This window comes from Spermophilus citellus (genome assembly GCF_964194105.1).
Source record: "Spermophilus citellus genome assembly, chromosome: 3".
In the NCBI taxonomy this organism is placed as follows: Eukaryota; Metazoa; Chordata; class Mammalia; order Rodentia; family Sciuridae; genus Spermophilus; species Spermophilus citellus.
Genome location: NC_138184.1, coordinates 143,741,090 through 143,755,999, shown reverse-complemented (window position 1 = coordinate 143,755,999; position 14,910 = coordinate 143,741,090). Strand labels below are relative to the sequence as shown.

The 14,910-nt window shown below is 40.0% G+C and overlaps 1 protein-coding gene across 6 annotated transcripts in view; it reads left to right on the top strand.

The window, feature by feature from the left end:
- CREB5 (cAMP responsive element binding protein 5) overlaps positions 1-14,910 on the top strand; it is a 412,930-nt gene that overhangs the window by 17,170 nt on the left and 380,850 nt on the right. The window lies entirely within an intron of this gene.

Below are 14,910 nucleotides of genomic sequence, written 5' to 3'. Positions count from 1 at the left end.
GGCCCAGGTGCGTTCGATGGTGTGTTTGAGGAACTTGGAGGAAGTGAATGTGATCGTAGTGAGGGAAAAATAGCTCAATCATGTGGGGTGTTGTAAACCCGGCCATGGACTTTGGTATTAGTCTCAGCAATGCAGGAAGCCATTGGGTAGTTCAGAGTAGAGATCCCATCATTTACAATGACCTCCCTTGCTGTGATTGGAAAGCAGGCTGTATTGAGTGAGGGTGGTGGTGGAGGGGACTGGGTAAGTAGGGAGATGGTGAACAACTGGAGTTGGAGTTATTTTGAAGGTAAAACTGACAGGGTTTGCTGATGGATTGGGTGTGGGGGTAAACGTGAAGTAGGGGAAGATGTTAAGGTTTCCATCCTGAGACAGTAGAAGGATGGAGCTGCCATCAGTTGAAGATGGCAGTGGAACAGGTTTTGTAGAGGAGATGAGGAGTTCAGTTTGGGGCATATATGAGGAGATCATATATGAGATACTGAATATGGAAGGGGCCTGGGATGCAGATACTGCTAGAATTGGGACCACAGCCTTAGGTATCAGATCGCCCAGCCTCCTCTAAGAATACACAGCCTCTCACTCAATGGACCCCAAACCCTGGAATGTCAGGTTCTAGGAAGCCCAACACTTTCTCAACCACAGAGATCTTGCACATGCTTTCCCTTCTACTGAGACCATCCCTGCCTAGATAAACCATTCCTGCATCTCCCTGATTCTAATCTAAATTAGGTCCTCCTCTACAAACCACTAAGAAAAGCAGTTTTTCTTTATAGCATTGAAATTGACAATTTGAAATGTCGAAACTTTGAAAAGAAAAAGAATTAAAAGCTTATGTGAACTTCTCAATCAAAATTCCCCCACCTTCTAGGAAAGGATGGGGCCTGGTGTGAGTCTGAGCTGGCTGATGACCTCCTTTGTTGTTCTAAGACTGTTGCCTCCAGCCTTATCCTGGGAGATTATAGGACGTGATGGCTGAGGGAAGAGATTTTATTTACCAAGAAAGGGCTGTTAGCTCATGAAAGAGCTCTGGGCCTCTGTCTTTGGCAGAGTAGAACTGTAAGAAAAACAGAATGAAAGTAGGGAATGACTTGTCTACTGTCTTTAGAAAAGCTAGAGTGGGATTTCAGAATGCCTATCTTCTTTGAGAAACTTGTTCCGCAAAAACATATTACATATGTATGTAGAGATTGATGGTTGATTGATTAATTGATACATAAACATGTATCAATTGGGGGAGTTTCATACACAAGACCCCCTCTTTTTAGATAACACTTTTTTGGAGGCATTCACTCAACAAATATGTATCGAGTGTTTACAGAACACCATATGGAGGTAGGCACCTGGAAGCAGAGAGAAGGCCCTTGCTCTCATGGAATTTATGAAATTCCTTCACCTGTAAAATGGAGATTATAATAATCCCTACTTCCATAGTTGTTTTCAGGGGGAATCAGTGACCATGAATTTGAAAACACCAGTTGGGTTTTAAAATGCTATCTAAATTATGAACAGCTTTTATGATTGATATACTGAATATTGCTATTATTCTCATTGGGAATAAATCTTGAGTAATTATTTCTAATTCTGAATATCTTCAATTCATATGCTTCCTAAGACATTCCCCTTAAAATTTAGGGAGTTAAGTTTCCTTTCACTCTAATTCTAACAAAAAAGAAAAGAAAATGTCAAGTATATAGTTTGGGTTATAGGTGATTGTATTAGTTAGTTATAGCTGTGTAACAAGTTACTTCCCTGTCCCACATGTTATCTCAGACTTTCTGTAGGTCATGTGTCTGGGTGTGGCTATGTTGGGTTCTCTTATCAGGGTCTCTCCCAGAGCTGTAATGCAGATGTGTGCAAGGATTGCAAGTCATTTCAGCCTCATCTGGGGGAAGATCTACTTCCTGATTCACATGGCTGTTGCAGACTTTAGGTTCTGCTGGATGTTGGTGTGACGTTAGCTCTCCTTTGCTGGTTTCTTCATAGGGGGACTTACAACATGGCATCTGGCTTCCTCAAAAGTAAGCAAAGTCTCCAAGAAGGAGAAAGTGAGAGATGGAAATCTCAGTTTTTTTCTATAATCCAATCTTGGAAGTGTCATCCCATCCCATGTGCCTTTTTTATGCATTAGAGGCAAGTCACTAGGTCTAGCCTATACTCTGGGGGAGATTATGCAGCTGTCACCAGGGATCCTTAGTATCTGCAAGTTACAATAGTGCTTGTGAATAACATCATGAGTTAATGCTGTATCCATGGCACTAATATAACAATGTTTGAAATGAAAGAAATAAGAGAAGTGAGCACCATTGTTTCTTGAAGACACAACAGTGGGGATGGGCAAGGAAAATTGCTGTTCAAGCCTTCTAGATTTAGAGTTGGAACCAGTAAAGAATCCTGATTCCTTCTTTAACTCACTCTTGTTTGAATATTTATAACCTCTCCACTGAACAGGTAAGTTACCTTTCAAATACTGGAGGTAAACAAAGGTTAATGTTTCCTGAGCAATATTAGTAAAATTAAAAATACGTTAATTTGCCAGGAGTGGTGGCACAGGCCTGTAATCTCAGTGGTTTGGGAAGCTGAAGCAGGAGGATGGCGAATTCAAAGCCAGCCTCAGCAATGGGAAGGTGCTAAGCAACTCAGTGAGACCCTGTCTCTAAATAAAATGCAAAATAGGGCTGGGGATATGGCTCAGTGGTTAAGTACCCCTGAGTTCAATCCCAAGTACCTCCACTCTCAAATGTTAATTTAAATTTGCTAGTTCAGATTGGTATCTCATCCATTTTCACTTCATTACTTTTGATCCACACTTGAAAACCAAGCCAACACTGTGGATTGAACTCTTCCAGGTATAGCAGAGTCCTAGTGCTATGCAAATAAGCTCTTTTTTTTTTCCGAAGTAGTTTTGAAAAAGAACAAAGGGCAACCTGGAAAATATTCAGTTATGTGAGGTGGGGTGAGCCAGGTCAGGTGTGTAGTTTTAAATCTAAATGTAGTCCTACAAATCATTGTAGGATTTGCAGGATTTGGGGTGGCTGCAAACAGCTATGATCATTTTGTTGCTGTTGTGGTTCTGATTGCCTTAGCCATATCACATCAAGCTGTTTTTGGAAAGAGATTCTGACAACTATTAGCCAAAAGCCATGTTTGGGCAAACATAATATGAGTGCTGAAACTTTATAATTGAATGTTATAATTATGTCACATGTAACACGCAGAGTTGAAGGGTTGTGTATTTTGACCCACCAATGGCTAAGGCAATGTGGCAGAGGCATTTGGAATGAGGTCCTCACATCCCAGGGATTCCTAGTATTAACACTAGTTTCAAGTGATAGAACTTACAAGAAATTCATTCAGAAAAACACCCAGTGTAGGAGTCACTTGGCATATCCTGTGCATATCTTCTGGAACAAGAAGCAATCATTTTTTGGTTGTGTCATTTATGTGCCTGCTGCCTTGCAAAAAAGGCACAGGCAAACCAGCCATTTGGCAGGGGTCATCTTGGGGTTTTAAAACGAGAACACTTTATTTAAAATAGTGGTCTTGGTAACTTACCTTTCCTCCAGATTTCCCCCTGAAGCTGACCTTGTGAAAAAACTGCCCTGAAAAAAAAAAATGGGTATCTCTTTTTCTTGAAAGAGTAACTGGGGATGGTTTTAACATGAAAATGGAAAGTTTTAACACTGGGAATGAATCAATCCAGTTCCCAGATGGACTGGCTGAGTCAAGATGAATGCTAGCTGTCTCGAACCAAAATGGTGACAAAAATGAGACCTTTGTCTCAAGTTCAGAGATTCCTTGCTTTATTTTTAAATTTTGAAGGTAAATGTACTATTTTCTGATTTAAAAATACTCTTCCAAATGCAGAAAAATATAAAGACAAGTCTAACCAAAGATAGTCACTGTTGGTGATTTGGATGTTTATCCTTAGGTGTAACCTGTCCTTACACATCCATATCATCCAGTTACAGTTCTGAGAGTATTTGCAGTTTTGTCTTTGGATTTTTTTTCTGCTTAACCTAAAATTTGTGAACTTTTCCTCAAGCTCATAATTTATTTTTTGAAAACATGACTTTAATGGCTGCCTAATCTTCTATATGTCATAATTTACCTAGACCAATTTGTTTATTGGATGCATAATTTATTTTGAATTTTTCCCTGACAATAAATAATATTTCCAGGAACCTTCTTGCTCATAACCCTTCAACAGTATCTCTTATTTTTCCAAAGGAATTATTCCAACAAGTTTACGGTATTGATATAGTTTGCTAAATTGTTTTCAAAACAGTTTATACCTGTTGCCTCTTTGACATCAAGGCTATGTGACATTGCCTCTTGCACCTGATCTCCAGCCAAGATTTAGGTATCATTATTATTTTTTTCCAATTTATTAGGTCAAAATTGTTTTCTTTTTAAATTTGTTAGTTGTAGATGGACACAATATCTTTGTTTATTTATTTTTATGTGGTGCTGGGGATCAAACTCAGTGCCTCCCATGTGCAAGGCAAGCATTCTATCACTAAGCCACCACCCAGCTCCTCAAAATTGTTTTAATTTGCTTTTATTTAACTAAAAGAGACATTGAGTATTTTTTTCCATTTATTTGCTGGCAATTTGGATTGTCCATTCATGTGTCTCTGTACCTTTTGGCCATTTTTTTTTCTCTCAAAGTATTCACATTTTGCTTATGGAAATTTATCTTTTTTATACATGGAAAGGATATGTTTCTTAATCTTCAAAATCTAGAAGCACAAATAGAACCATATACTTTTTAAAAAAATATAATTTTAATTATAGATGGACACACTACCTTTATTTTATTTATTCATTCTTACGTGGTGCTGAGGATCAAACCCAGTGCCTCACATGTGCGCGGCAAGTGCTCTACCACTGAGCTACGGCCCCAGCCCCCCACATACTTTTGATATCAAAGTTTTTTTTTGTGTGTGTGTGTTTTAATTCCTGTTGTAGGGGTTTATTTCTCAGTGTGTCAACATGCACATGCAGCCTGCTTTCAGAATAGTGCCATTTCTGCCTGCTTCAGCTCGGCTGATCTTCCTTCTATTTTTCTATTTCCCTCTTCCTCCTACTGTCATAAAATTTTTAAAAGATCCAGACTTCTACTTATCTCACTTCACTCAACTACACTTTTTGGTGGCAGCCTGCCAAGGAAACCACAGTCTGAAGAGACTCTCATATGAGAAGTGGAGAGGGTCAGTAACACCAGTTGAGAGGAATAGTTGACAGAGAAAACAGTCAGCTTCTTGTTTATGCCATTTCACGAATGACCTTCGACAGACAGCTCTGAGGGAGCCCGCTGCTGTGTTTGCTGGGAGATCACAGTGAGGATCAGGAATCCCAGGTGGCCAGAGGCAACTCAGTTCATCTGGGCTCCATCTCCTCTGCCTCATTTTATGATGGAGATAATAATACCTCGAAGGTATGCTCTAATTAATTATTCTTAGAAACTGAAAATATAATGGCTAATTATTATAATCATTACATCATTAATTTTTTCATTCCTTTTCTAGAATTTTTATCAAATGCCAAAATTCAACACCCAGATCCAGTTATTTGTAGACTTTTTAAAATCTATTATCTTCCTAGCTTCATTGTAATGTTTATTTTACCCCATATTAAGTGAATTCCTTAAAATACAGAAATTTGGGGCTGGGGTTGTGACTCAGCAGTATAGCGCTTGCGTAGCATGTGTAAGGTGCTGGGTTAAATCCTCAGCACCGCATATCAATAAATAAAATAAAGGCATTGTGTCCAACTACAACTAAAAAAAATTTTTAAATACAGAAATTTGAAAATTTGTGGTAAGTATTTAGAAAGATTTTGGAGTTCTAAGTTTGTTGTTTTGCAAAACAACAACAACAAAAAACAAATGTTTTTTTTTTTTTTTTTTTTTTACATTTTTTACATTTTGGATAACCACAGATCATTGTAACTCAATAATAAAAGTGAAATATTTCAGGCTGTTGATTTTTAAGCCACATTAACTTCTTTTTCTTTCATTGTGAGTCATCTAATCTGGGGTGGTTAGTTTGCTGGTAAATAATTATACCTAAGACTATTATAGTTTACCTAGATATTCAGCAGAAAAGTTATATGAATATAAACAATTTAAGGAATGACAAGTTCTGAACAGTAGCCCTGGCTCTTATGTATGATTTTAAGTTAGAAACTGTGAATTAATTTCTTAAGAATCTTTTTGTGGTTCTAAAAATTCATACAATTACTGTGGCTCTGAGGGAATGAGAGTTAAAACAGTGTATATTTAGCATCAGGGATTTTTTCCGCCTTGGATGGTGCTGTTTAATGTTGTCTAATTTAGCACAGGAATATCTTATTTTTCTCATTAGAGCACACGCACCTTGAGGGTAGGGGCCATGTGTTACAATTCCTTTAAAAGCAGAGGTTGAATGAATGTTAGAAGTATCACCCAGACTGCCTGGCTTTTGTTTATTTATTTTTTTAAAAACGTATTCTACCTATAACTAGCTGTGAGTCTCTGGACCCTTAGGTAGCCGTGTGCTGCCTCAGTTTCCCAGTCCATAAAGGGGAAAAAACCTTCCTTAATTTATCAGGTTGTCTCTGAAGCTCAAATGAAGGGAACTTCCTAGGAGGGAGTGGGGAGTTAAAAGCTTTGTGTGGGCTAGTAAAAATTCAGTGTCATTTTGCAGGATTGCTTTATTTCCAGATGTAGGATTGCCGGTGGAGATGTGTGTTTGGACCTTCTCCCCTCCATTTTTGCCAGGGAGATTTTGCATACTGCTAAAAGCTGAGAGTTGATTTAGCAGCATTATTATGGGATGCTTCTGGCTCTAGGGACCTCCAGCTTCTCCTGGCCCTAATATAAATGAGGGACATATAACCATCCTCTTAAATTTAAGTGTTAGCTATATCATCTTCATCAGGAGAAAAAAAAATTCAAACATTTATTTTCCATGCAAAGGGCAAGTTTTAGTGGTGAGTCAATTTATTTCTGAAACGATCTCATTTACCTGAATGAGGAGCACATATTTATTTTCAGGGTAAGTGGTGGGGTCGTATAATTCTCATGTGACAGATGAACCAAACACTCAGCTGTAAATTACATGCGGCTGGACGAGGATGCTCTGGTTTGCTGCTACGTTGCTGCTGCTGCTTGCTCCTCTTGGGTTGAGGTTGAGAGTGGAAGATTAGTGACTCTTGGATTTACCTAGAAAATAAAAAAATATTCTTGATAGAAACCAGAAAGGGATGAGTGATACCATAGAGGTGTATTTATACATAAAAAAACAAGGTGATGATACGACCCGGATCTAATATTTCTCGAGCCAGGAGACTAAAAGGGTCACAGAACATGACAGAGTGGCTTGTAGCATTACTGTTTATTTCCAAAGACCTTTTGATAACACCATCAAGTTATTTTCCCTTTGTTTTGTTTTAAAGTGGCCCTTCACTGTCTTCATTAATGTGTCACAAAGTCAGATTTTTTTGTTTGTTTTTGTGAGCATTTAGTCTCATGAAAATTAAATGTGTGCATTCCTGTCACCTGATCTGCCCCCTCCAGTAAAAATCAATGCTCTTGCCCTTGCTGCTCAAGCCATAGAAGTCTTATGTAGCCTACGTCGTGCACATTTGTGCCTGTGCCCTCTCGTTACCCAGGTTTTCCAATGTTTCTTAAACATATCTGAGATCTGGACTGCAGCCACAAACAATCTATTGACTTGTTTATCCTCACAGTGTGTTTGCTAGAAAGCCACCAAGGGTTCCCCCAACTCCTTGTCCAATGGAGTGGGTCCAGAATGGGGCCAGTTTATTACTTGTAGATTTTACAGTTTAGATGTGGGTGTTCCCCAAAAGCTCACATGTGAGACAATGCAAGAAGGTTTGGAGGAGAAAGGATTGGGTTATAGCCTTAACCTAATTGGTGAATTAATCCTTGATGGGATTAACTGAGTGGTAGGTGGAGGCAGGTGGGGTGTGGCTGGAGGAAGTGGTTGGGGTCTTTATTTGTATCTGGAAAGTGGAGTCTGTCTCTCTCTCTGCTTCCCTCTGCCACACTCTTCCTCCATGATGTTCTGCTTCACCTCAAGCCCAGAGGAATGGAGCTGGCTGTCTGTGGACTGAGACCTCCGAAATCGAGAGCCCCTGCCGCAGTCTGGCTGGGCACAATTCAGGATCCACTTGTCAAAAGAAACTAACTTTATTTTTAGAACTACACACGCCAAACAAAACAGCTCCTCAGGAAAAAAACGCTCAGAGCCCAACTGCCACCACCGGCTTCCCACAAGCCTCTCTCCCCAACACCAGCCTCTCCACCTCCCACAATCCTCCTGCTCTTGAGGCTGATTGGCTGGGTCGCGTGGGCAGAGCCAAAGAAGTCCCCCAATGAGCAGCTCCGTGGTCTGAAAGGGCAGGGAAACAGCCCAATGAGCATCACCGCAGAGGAGCCAATCAGCTAGATGTTGCTGGGGCCGCTGTGAGCCAATCATCAGCTGGCAGCTGGAAGTTTGCTGGCAGCTGGAAGTTTGCTGGGGCCCCTTTGGCTGTGGCTCTCAACATCTCCCCCACTCTGTTTAAACAACAAGCATGTGGCTTAGGGACCATGCCTGCCTTAGGTTGTCCAATACTACGTATGGTCCTTACCCGTCATCGGATGAGCTGACCTCAGGGCGTCAGCCTCCTGTCTTAGGTTGGTACCATTGCAATTGGATCTTACCCGTCACTGACTACCGGTCCAGTATACAGCCACACCTGTGGAGAGGTCTTTGCCTCACCTCTGTTGGCCCTCAAATTTTAGCTGAACGATCATGACAAGCAGAAGGGAGGAAGATACAACAAGCCAATTGACGGCTCCTTTTGGAAAATTTGTACCACCGATGACATCATCAGCAAAAATACCCCAACACTACCACAAGTCGCTGCACCAACAAGCCCCTAAATAAACTTTTCTTCCTTTACCGTTGTTCTGGTTGGGTATTTTAGTCACAGCAGCAAATAAGCTGACTAAAACATGAATGTATTTATTATTCTTTTGATTGGGTGAAAAGAACATCTGAAGAAGATAGATTTCTAAAGGGGTATTTGGTTCCTTGTCAGAACTGAATTATGCCATTTTAAATATGCCAAGTATGAAGATTCTGAGATTTGTTATTAAAAATTATTCTCCTGTGCTCAGATATGATTATCCCCCCCTCCCCACAACACATGGAATTTCCATGGCATTTTTTTTTTCTAGGAAACAATCAAATATTGATTTTTTTAAGATTAAGTTCCAGAGTAGAGAAAGGTCTGTGAGCTTTTCTGAGATTCCCTTTAGACTAATCATTGCTTCTGATACAGGAAACCAGCTCAGCCTTTCACAGCCTTTGGTAGTGAGATTTAAGGACTTGTTACCACTGTGATGGCAACTGGGGGGACAGGTTGCATTTATTACATAAAATTCCCCAAATAAAATTGTGCACTGTGCTCTTGCAGAAACTCACGGGTTGTAAAAAATGAGTTGTCTCTAACTGTCCTTTACCCAGTTTTAGGACAGTAGGCATCCAAAGGTCTTCATCTTGGTGCCATCCAGTCATGATTTTGTCCCCACTTTGGTCTGAGCACCCCCTGAAGAGAACTACGATCGATCTTGCTTACCTGAAAAGGACTCTCCCAACCTGCAGTGACACAGGGAAGCACCTGTTAAGCATTGTGGAACACCTGTTAAGGGGTGTGGTTAAGGATTTTCTACTACTGCTTATGCCTGTTGAGAAAATAATCAATTATATTAGTGCCTACGTTAACTGTGTGCCATGTGCTGCGTTAAGCACTTTTGATGTTTTATTTAGTAGGTATTATTGTCTCTGCACTGATGAGAAAACTGAAGTTCAGAGAGGCTGAATATTTCACTGGAGATCATGTGATTCTTAAGAGCAGGGCCAGGATTGCCTTCTATTCCTGGTGCTTCCCTTGTAGCCCTGGTCACTCTGCTGCAGTCATAATTTGATAAGCTTGCCAGGAAAGACCACCATTCCATCTTCTCCAGATGGAGCTATCTGTACGCACAAATACTACTGAAGTCTTAGTTCCTTAGACCTTCCTTCTGCACCTTCACTAATATAAGATGCCTGTGAGTTCAATCTGTTGCCAGGTATTTTACTAAGTACCTACAAAACCCTAATTCTGGTAACCACTGATTTCAAGAAGTACAATAAAAGCACAGTTCATTTCACTTTAATCAGGACACTGGTACTCTAATCTAAATAAATTGCTGAGGCTGGCTTTGAACTCTCGATCCTCTTGCCTCAGCCTCCCAAGCCTCTGGGATTACAGGCATGTGTCACTGTGCCCGGCCAACTCTAATCTAATTAAATAGAACTGTAACTGATGTTATTCTCAGTACTCCTATTATTAATGACTGATTTAAAAATACAATTCCACTATCTCTAAACAATGGCATATCATCCTATGTCTCAAATATAGTCACTCAAAAAGATGAACATTTTCTCTATTCTTTGTATGACTTTTTGAAGTTATCTGTTCTAGAATACAAAAGAAAATAGACATGTAGGAGATGAAAATCTGATGACTCTTAGGCTCAAACACTAGTCATTCTTCCTCACAGCAGATTTTCCAGTTATCTAAAGAGGCTTTAATTCAGGAGCCATTTTGGTGGGGTGGCAGTGTGGTACATCATCTATGCAGTGCCTTAAGTGTTTATTAGGGCACAGGGGTCCTGGCGAGAGACTCAGCTGTCTGGAGGCCCATTTGTGTTACGTAATAGGGTTTCGTCCAAGAGTAGATACTGCTTACCTCATTCCTTTTTTTTTTTTTTTTTTTGAGATCTTCTAAAGTTTAGAGTTTCCCTTAACAGGTAGATAACCTCAAAATACTCATGTATTTTCATTTCCAATAGATATTCACAATGAAGGGTCTGATGTACACACTAAAAATGGGCAGGGGGTGGATGGGAATGAGGTCATTGTCCCTGTTGGTGAGTTACTGTGGGGAGGGGGCAGCCAGGTTGCTGAGGATCCACCAGAGATCACCTGTCCCCACCTCTACACCACAAAAGTCCTTTTGGTTTTTCCTTACTTCTATATTTGTTTTTCTGTTTGACAAATTTTAATTAACTCATCTTCTTTTTAAATTAATGACATTTATCATCACCGATAAATAAGAAGTTGTGATAAACACGAGATGGCTGATGTTTCCATGCTGAATCCAAATAACTGTAGCCGAGACTAAAGAAAGTTGACATTCAGCTTGGCATGTGAAGCTTGTGTGTGTGTGTGTGTGTGTGTGTGTGTGTGTGTGTGTGGAGTGACTGTTTAAATACATATCAAGCTTTTGGAAATACTGAAAATAGAGCTGATCTCGATTATTACTTTCACAGACTTCCTAGGAATCCAGAGACCCCCAGGTGGGGAGCGACTGGATTTAGCAATTGCCATAAATTCCCTTCTACTTCTAACATTCTGTGATTTGTGAACACCATTAAAACTAATAAAAGTGAGTAGTTACAAATGCACTCCCGACAGCAAGTTTTGAAATCTAGGGCCAACATTTTGTAGGGTGGGAAGAGAGGCAAGCAGATTCCCCCCCAAGATTTGGAGATCAGGATGAGGATTGTGAATAGCTATACTTTGACATGTGACACAGGTTTCCTTGATAAACAACCCAAAGTAAACAAAATTTACTTTGTTACCCTTTGTTATACAGACAAGCATACCTATCTGTGATTAAAAAAATGAACAATAAGGTGTAAAAACAGACCCTTTGTTTTATGCTTTTTCTCCACATCCTGAGTGGATCTGATGCCATCCTCTGGAGCCCAGCTCCACACTGCAGGCAGAAGGAGCTGAAAATCCAAAGCTAACTTTGTCACACCTCTGCTGGATCTCAATTGCCTATGGGATAAAATTCAACCTTCTTGGATTGATGTGCAGTTTTTTCAGAATGGGACCCTATCTATACCGGATTCCTCTTCATGTATACATCATGAAACTGCTAGAATGAATTTTTCATTATACTTGCAAACTGCCACCCCATTCATAAACCCCTGCCTTTGCATATGCTGCTATGCTAACTGGAATATTCTCTATGGTCATTAGATAAGTTACTGTAATATCCAGTTAAGATGATCACACTTATTATGCATCAGACTTTCATTGAATCTTTATATGGAGGTACCATTATCAGTCCCATTTGCAGAGGAGGAACCTGGCTCAGCGAGGTTGAATGGTGAAGTTCACATGGCCAGTAATCCTGGAGCCAGAATTAGAACCTAATTACTTCAGGACCCAGACTCCAGCCTTTATGCCATATCCTCCAAAAGCAGCTTTCCAAAGTGCCTCAAGTGGAGTCAGCTTCTCAAAGTGCTTCCAAAAGCATTTTTGAAATAGAATTTAGCAAGTTGCATTGTGACCTCTCTTTTTGTGTCTGTGTGATTTGTGAGTAATTTCAAGTATCATTCAGCTTGGCATGCCCAGGGCCCAGCAAAAGGCCTGTCACCTGATAAACAGATATTTCTTGAATGAGTGAATGAATAAGAGAGACAGTGAGCAAACACAGAAGCACTTGTCTGTACTTTGGTGGGACATCTTTCCTTCTGTGACACGCTCCTGGGACACCAGTTGACAAACACTTCCTTCCAGTAGACTTTACCTGTCTCAGGGGTGCAAAACATTCCAACAGGAAAACTTAGAACTCTCACTTGTCATCTCCACGTGACAGTAAATCATTGCCAAATCTTGCAAAGATGCCCGTGAATTCTGCTGAGTATCCATGTAGCGCTCCAGTCCGACAACGTTGATTTATTTAAGTATAGGTTTGGTGCTCTCTGAAAGCTCACCATCTGCGTAAGTTGTGTTTACTTTAAGTACCAGTCAGCGTTTTCCTGATGAGTTATAGAAAAATGGTAGTTCAACTTAATTTTTAAGCGAGGCCTGTTTAAGAATAATTTGTTAATTACTAGTTGGTTGATTCCGCTTCCTTAAATTAAGGGCTTCGGTTAATATCACATGCTCATTGCCAGCTTGCTAGGATCCGCTGCAGGGGTGTGCACAGTTGTGTGATATATTGTAGCCCTGTTCTCCTAGGCCAGCCCCTGCCCCGGCTTTTAAATTCATCTTTAGCTAATTTCACAAGCCTGGAAAGTAACTTGATGGTTTACTAGGTTGAGGACTGCAAGTTGGAGGCTTAATTTAATAGCCACTTAGAAAACCATTTGGGCAGACATCAGATCTTATGCCTTCAGTCTGATGGGCCGCACAGAGGCATTTGATCAAGGCTACTGCTTGGAAATTCAGGAGGATTGAAGCCCACGATTTGGGCTGAAGGTGTTTCATCAACTGCACACGAGACAGGATCCAAACGGCAGTGGGAGGGCTTGGAGTCCAGTGGTTTTTTTTTTTTTTTTGGCAAGAAAGAAAATATTTGGCAGCCTATTATTGGGGAGGCCCATGGAGACTGGCCATGGCTGGCAGAAGAGAGCACACTGGGGTTGGGTGCATTGGGATATGTAATGGCTCTGTAAATGTTTTGGTTTCAATAAAATCCCAAATGTATTTTATCAATGCATTTTCCCCTTAATTTTTAGACCCTTGTGTATTTCAAGGGAAATTTAGTCCATATGTTTTTGATTCATTTATACTTAACTCATCAAAATGTTGTTTTCTAAGAGTTATTTGATGTCCACGAAGACTTTAGAGTTTGATTTAAATCCCTTCCAAAGTGCTTTCTCCCCTCCTTTTTAAAAATAGAAAGCCATCTACTCTTGGCAAAACCTAAATGCACACACACCAAAAGTTTGCATTTGGTTGAAAAGCTCCAAGCCCGTAAGGCTGGTGAACTGAGCCAAATGCATTCTGCAGCTCCTGGTCATGTGTGAGCTGTTACTCAAAAGCACAGAGAGATCTTTACCTTTCCACAGTCTCTGGTGGCTGTGCACATGGAAAGAAGCTTTAAGAAATAAAATGTCTGCCATGTGCAAGATCTTTGATCTTGGGAAAACCACTTCACTTCACTTACCTTTGTTTTCCCATCTGTAAAGCTGGGCTCATGTTGATCTTGCCTAACTCCCTGAATTATTGACAGGATTGAAGAGCTATTGTGAGAATACTTTGGGAAATACAAATACCATCACAACTCTTTCCTTGAGATTATTTTGCTTTGACTAAAATAATAAGCATCTAATTATAAAAATCCAATCCAATGTTTATCATGTGTCATGCATTGCATTAGACACTTTGCAAGTTACTGCAATGTTTAATCCTCAAGGTACTAGGCAAAGAGTAGATATTTGAATTTCTGCATTTTGGAAGATAAAACCCTGTGTAATTTGCCCAAGGTCTTACAGTTGGTGGATAGGAAAACTGGAATAAGAATCCTGTCCTCTATGGATTTTGGCTATTGAGTTGTAGAGCAGGTTGAAGTCATATTAATTACGTAATGTGACTCAACATTAGAGTTTATCTTGAGTCAGTTTCACTCTAACTGTATCTCTCTATATCATCAAGATCACTTAGTCATATTTTCTATTATATTTCTTATGGAGGAATGAGAATGCAATGCATCTTATAAACATATGCTGTTTGAATATATACAGATTAAAAGATTATTCATTACAGAGAACAGCAAAAGAAACTAATTTTAATTGAGTACCTACTTTGGACCAAACACTGCAGAACTATTTATCGATATACTGTATGTCATTTAGTACACTCAGCAATATTATGTGGTAGAGACTATTATTGTCAGGACAGGTGAAGAGCTCGGATTTTTACCCTCCTTTCAAGCTCATGAGCCTGCCTGCTTCATGGATGCTGGCAGAAGATGAGAGACTCCTGGGTCAGAGACAAAGTTCTGTGTTACACATGGTGAGCTGTCAGTGTCAGATTCACATTCACATCAGTTTCTGTTCCTAGTTTCTAT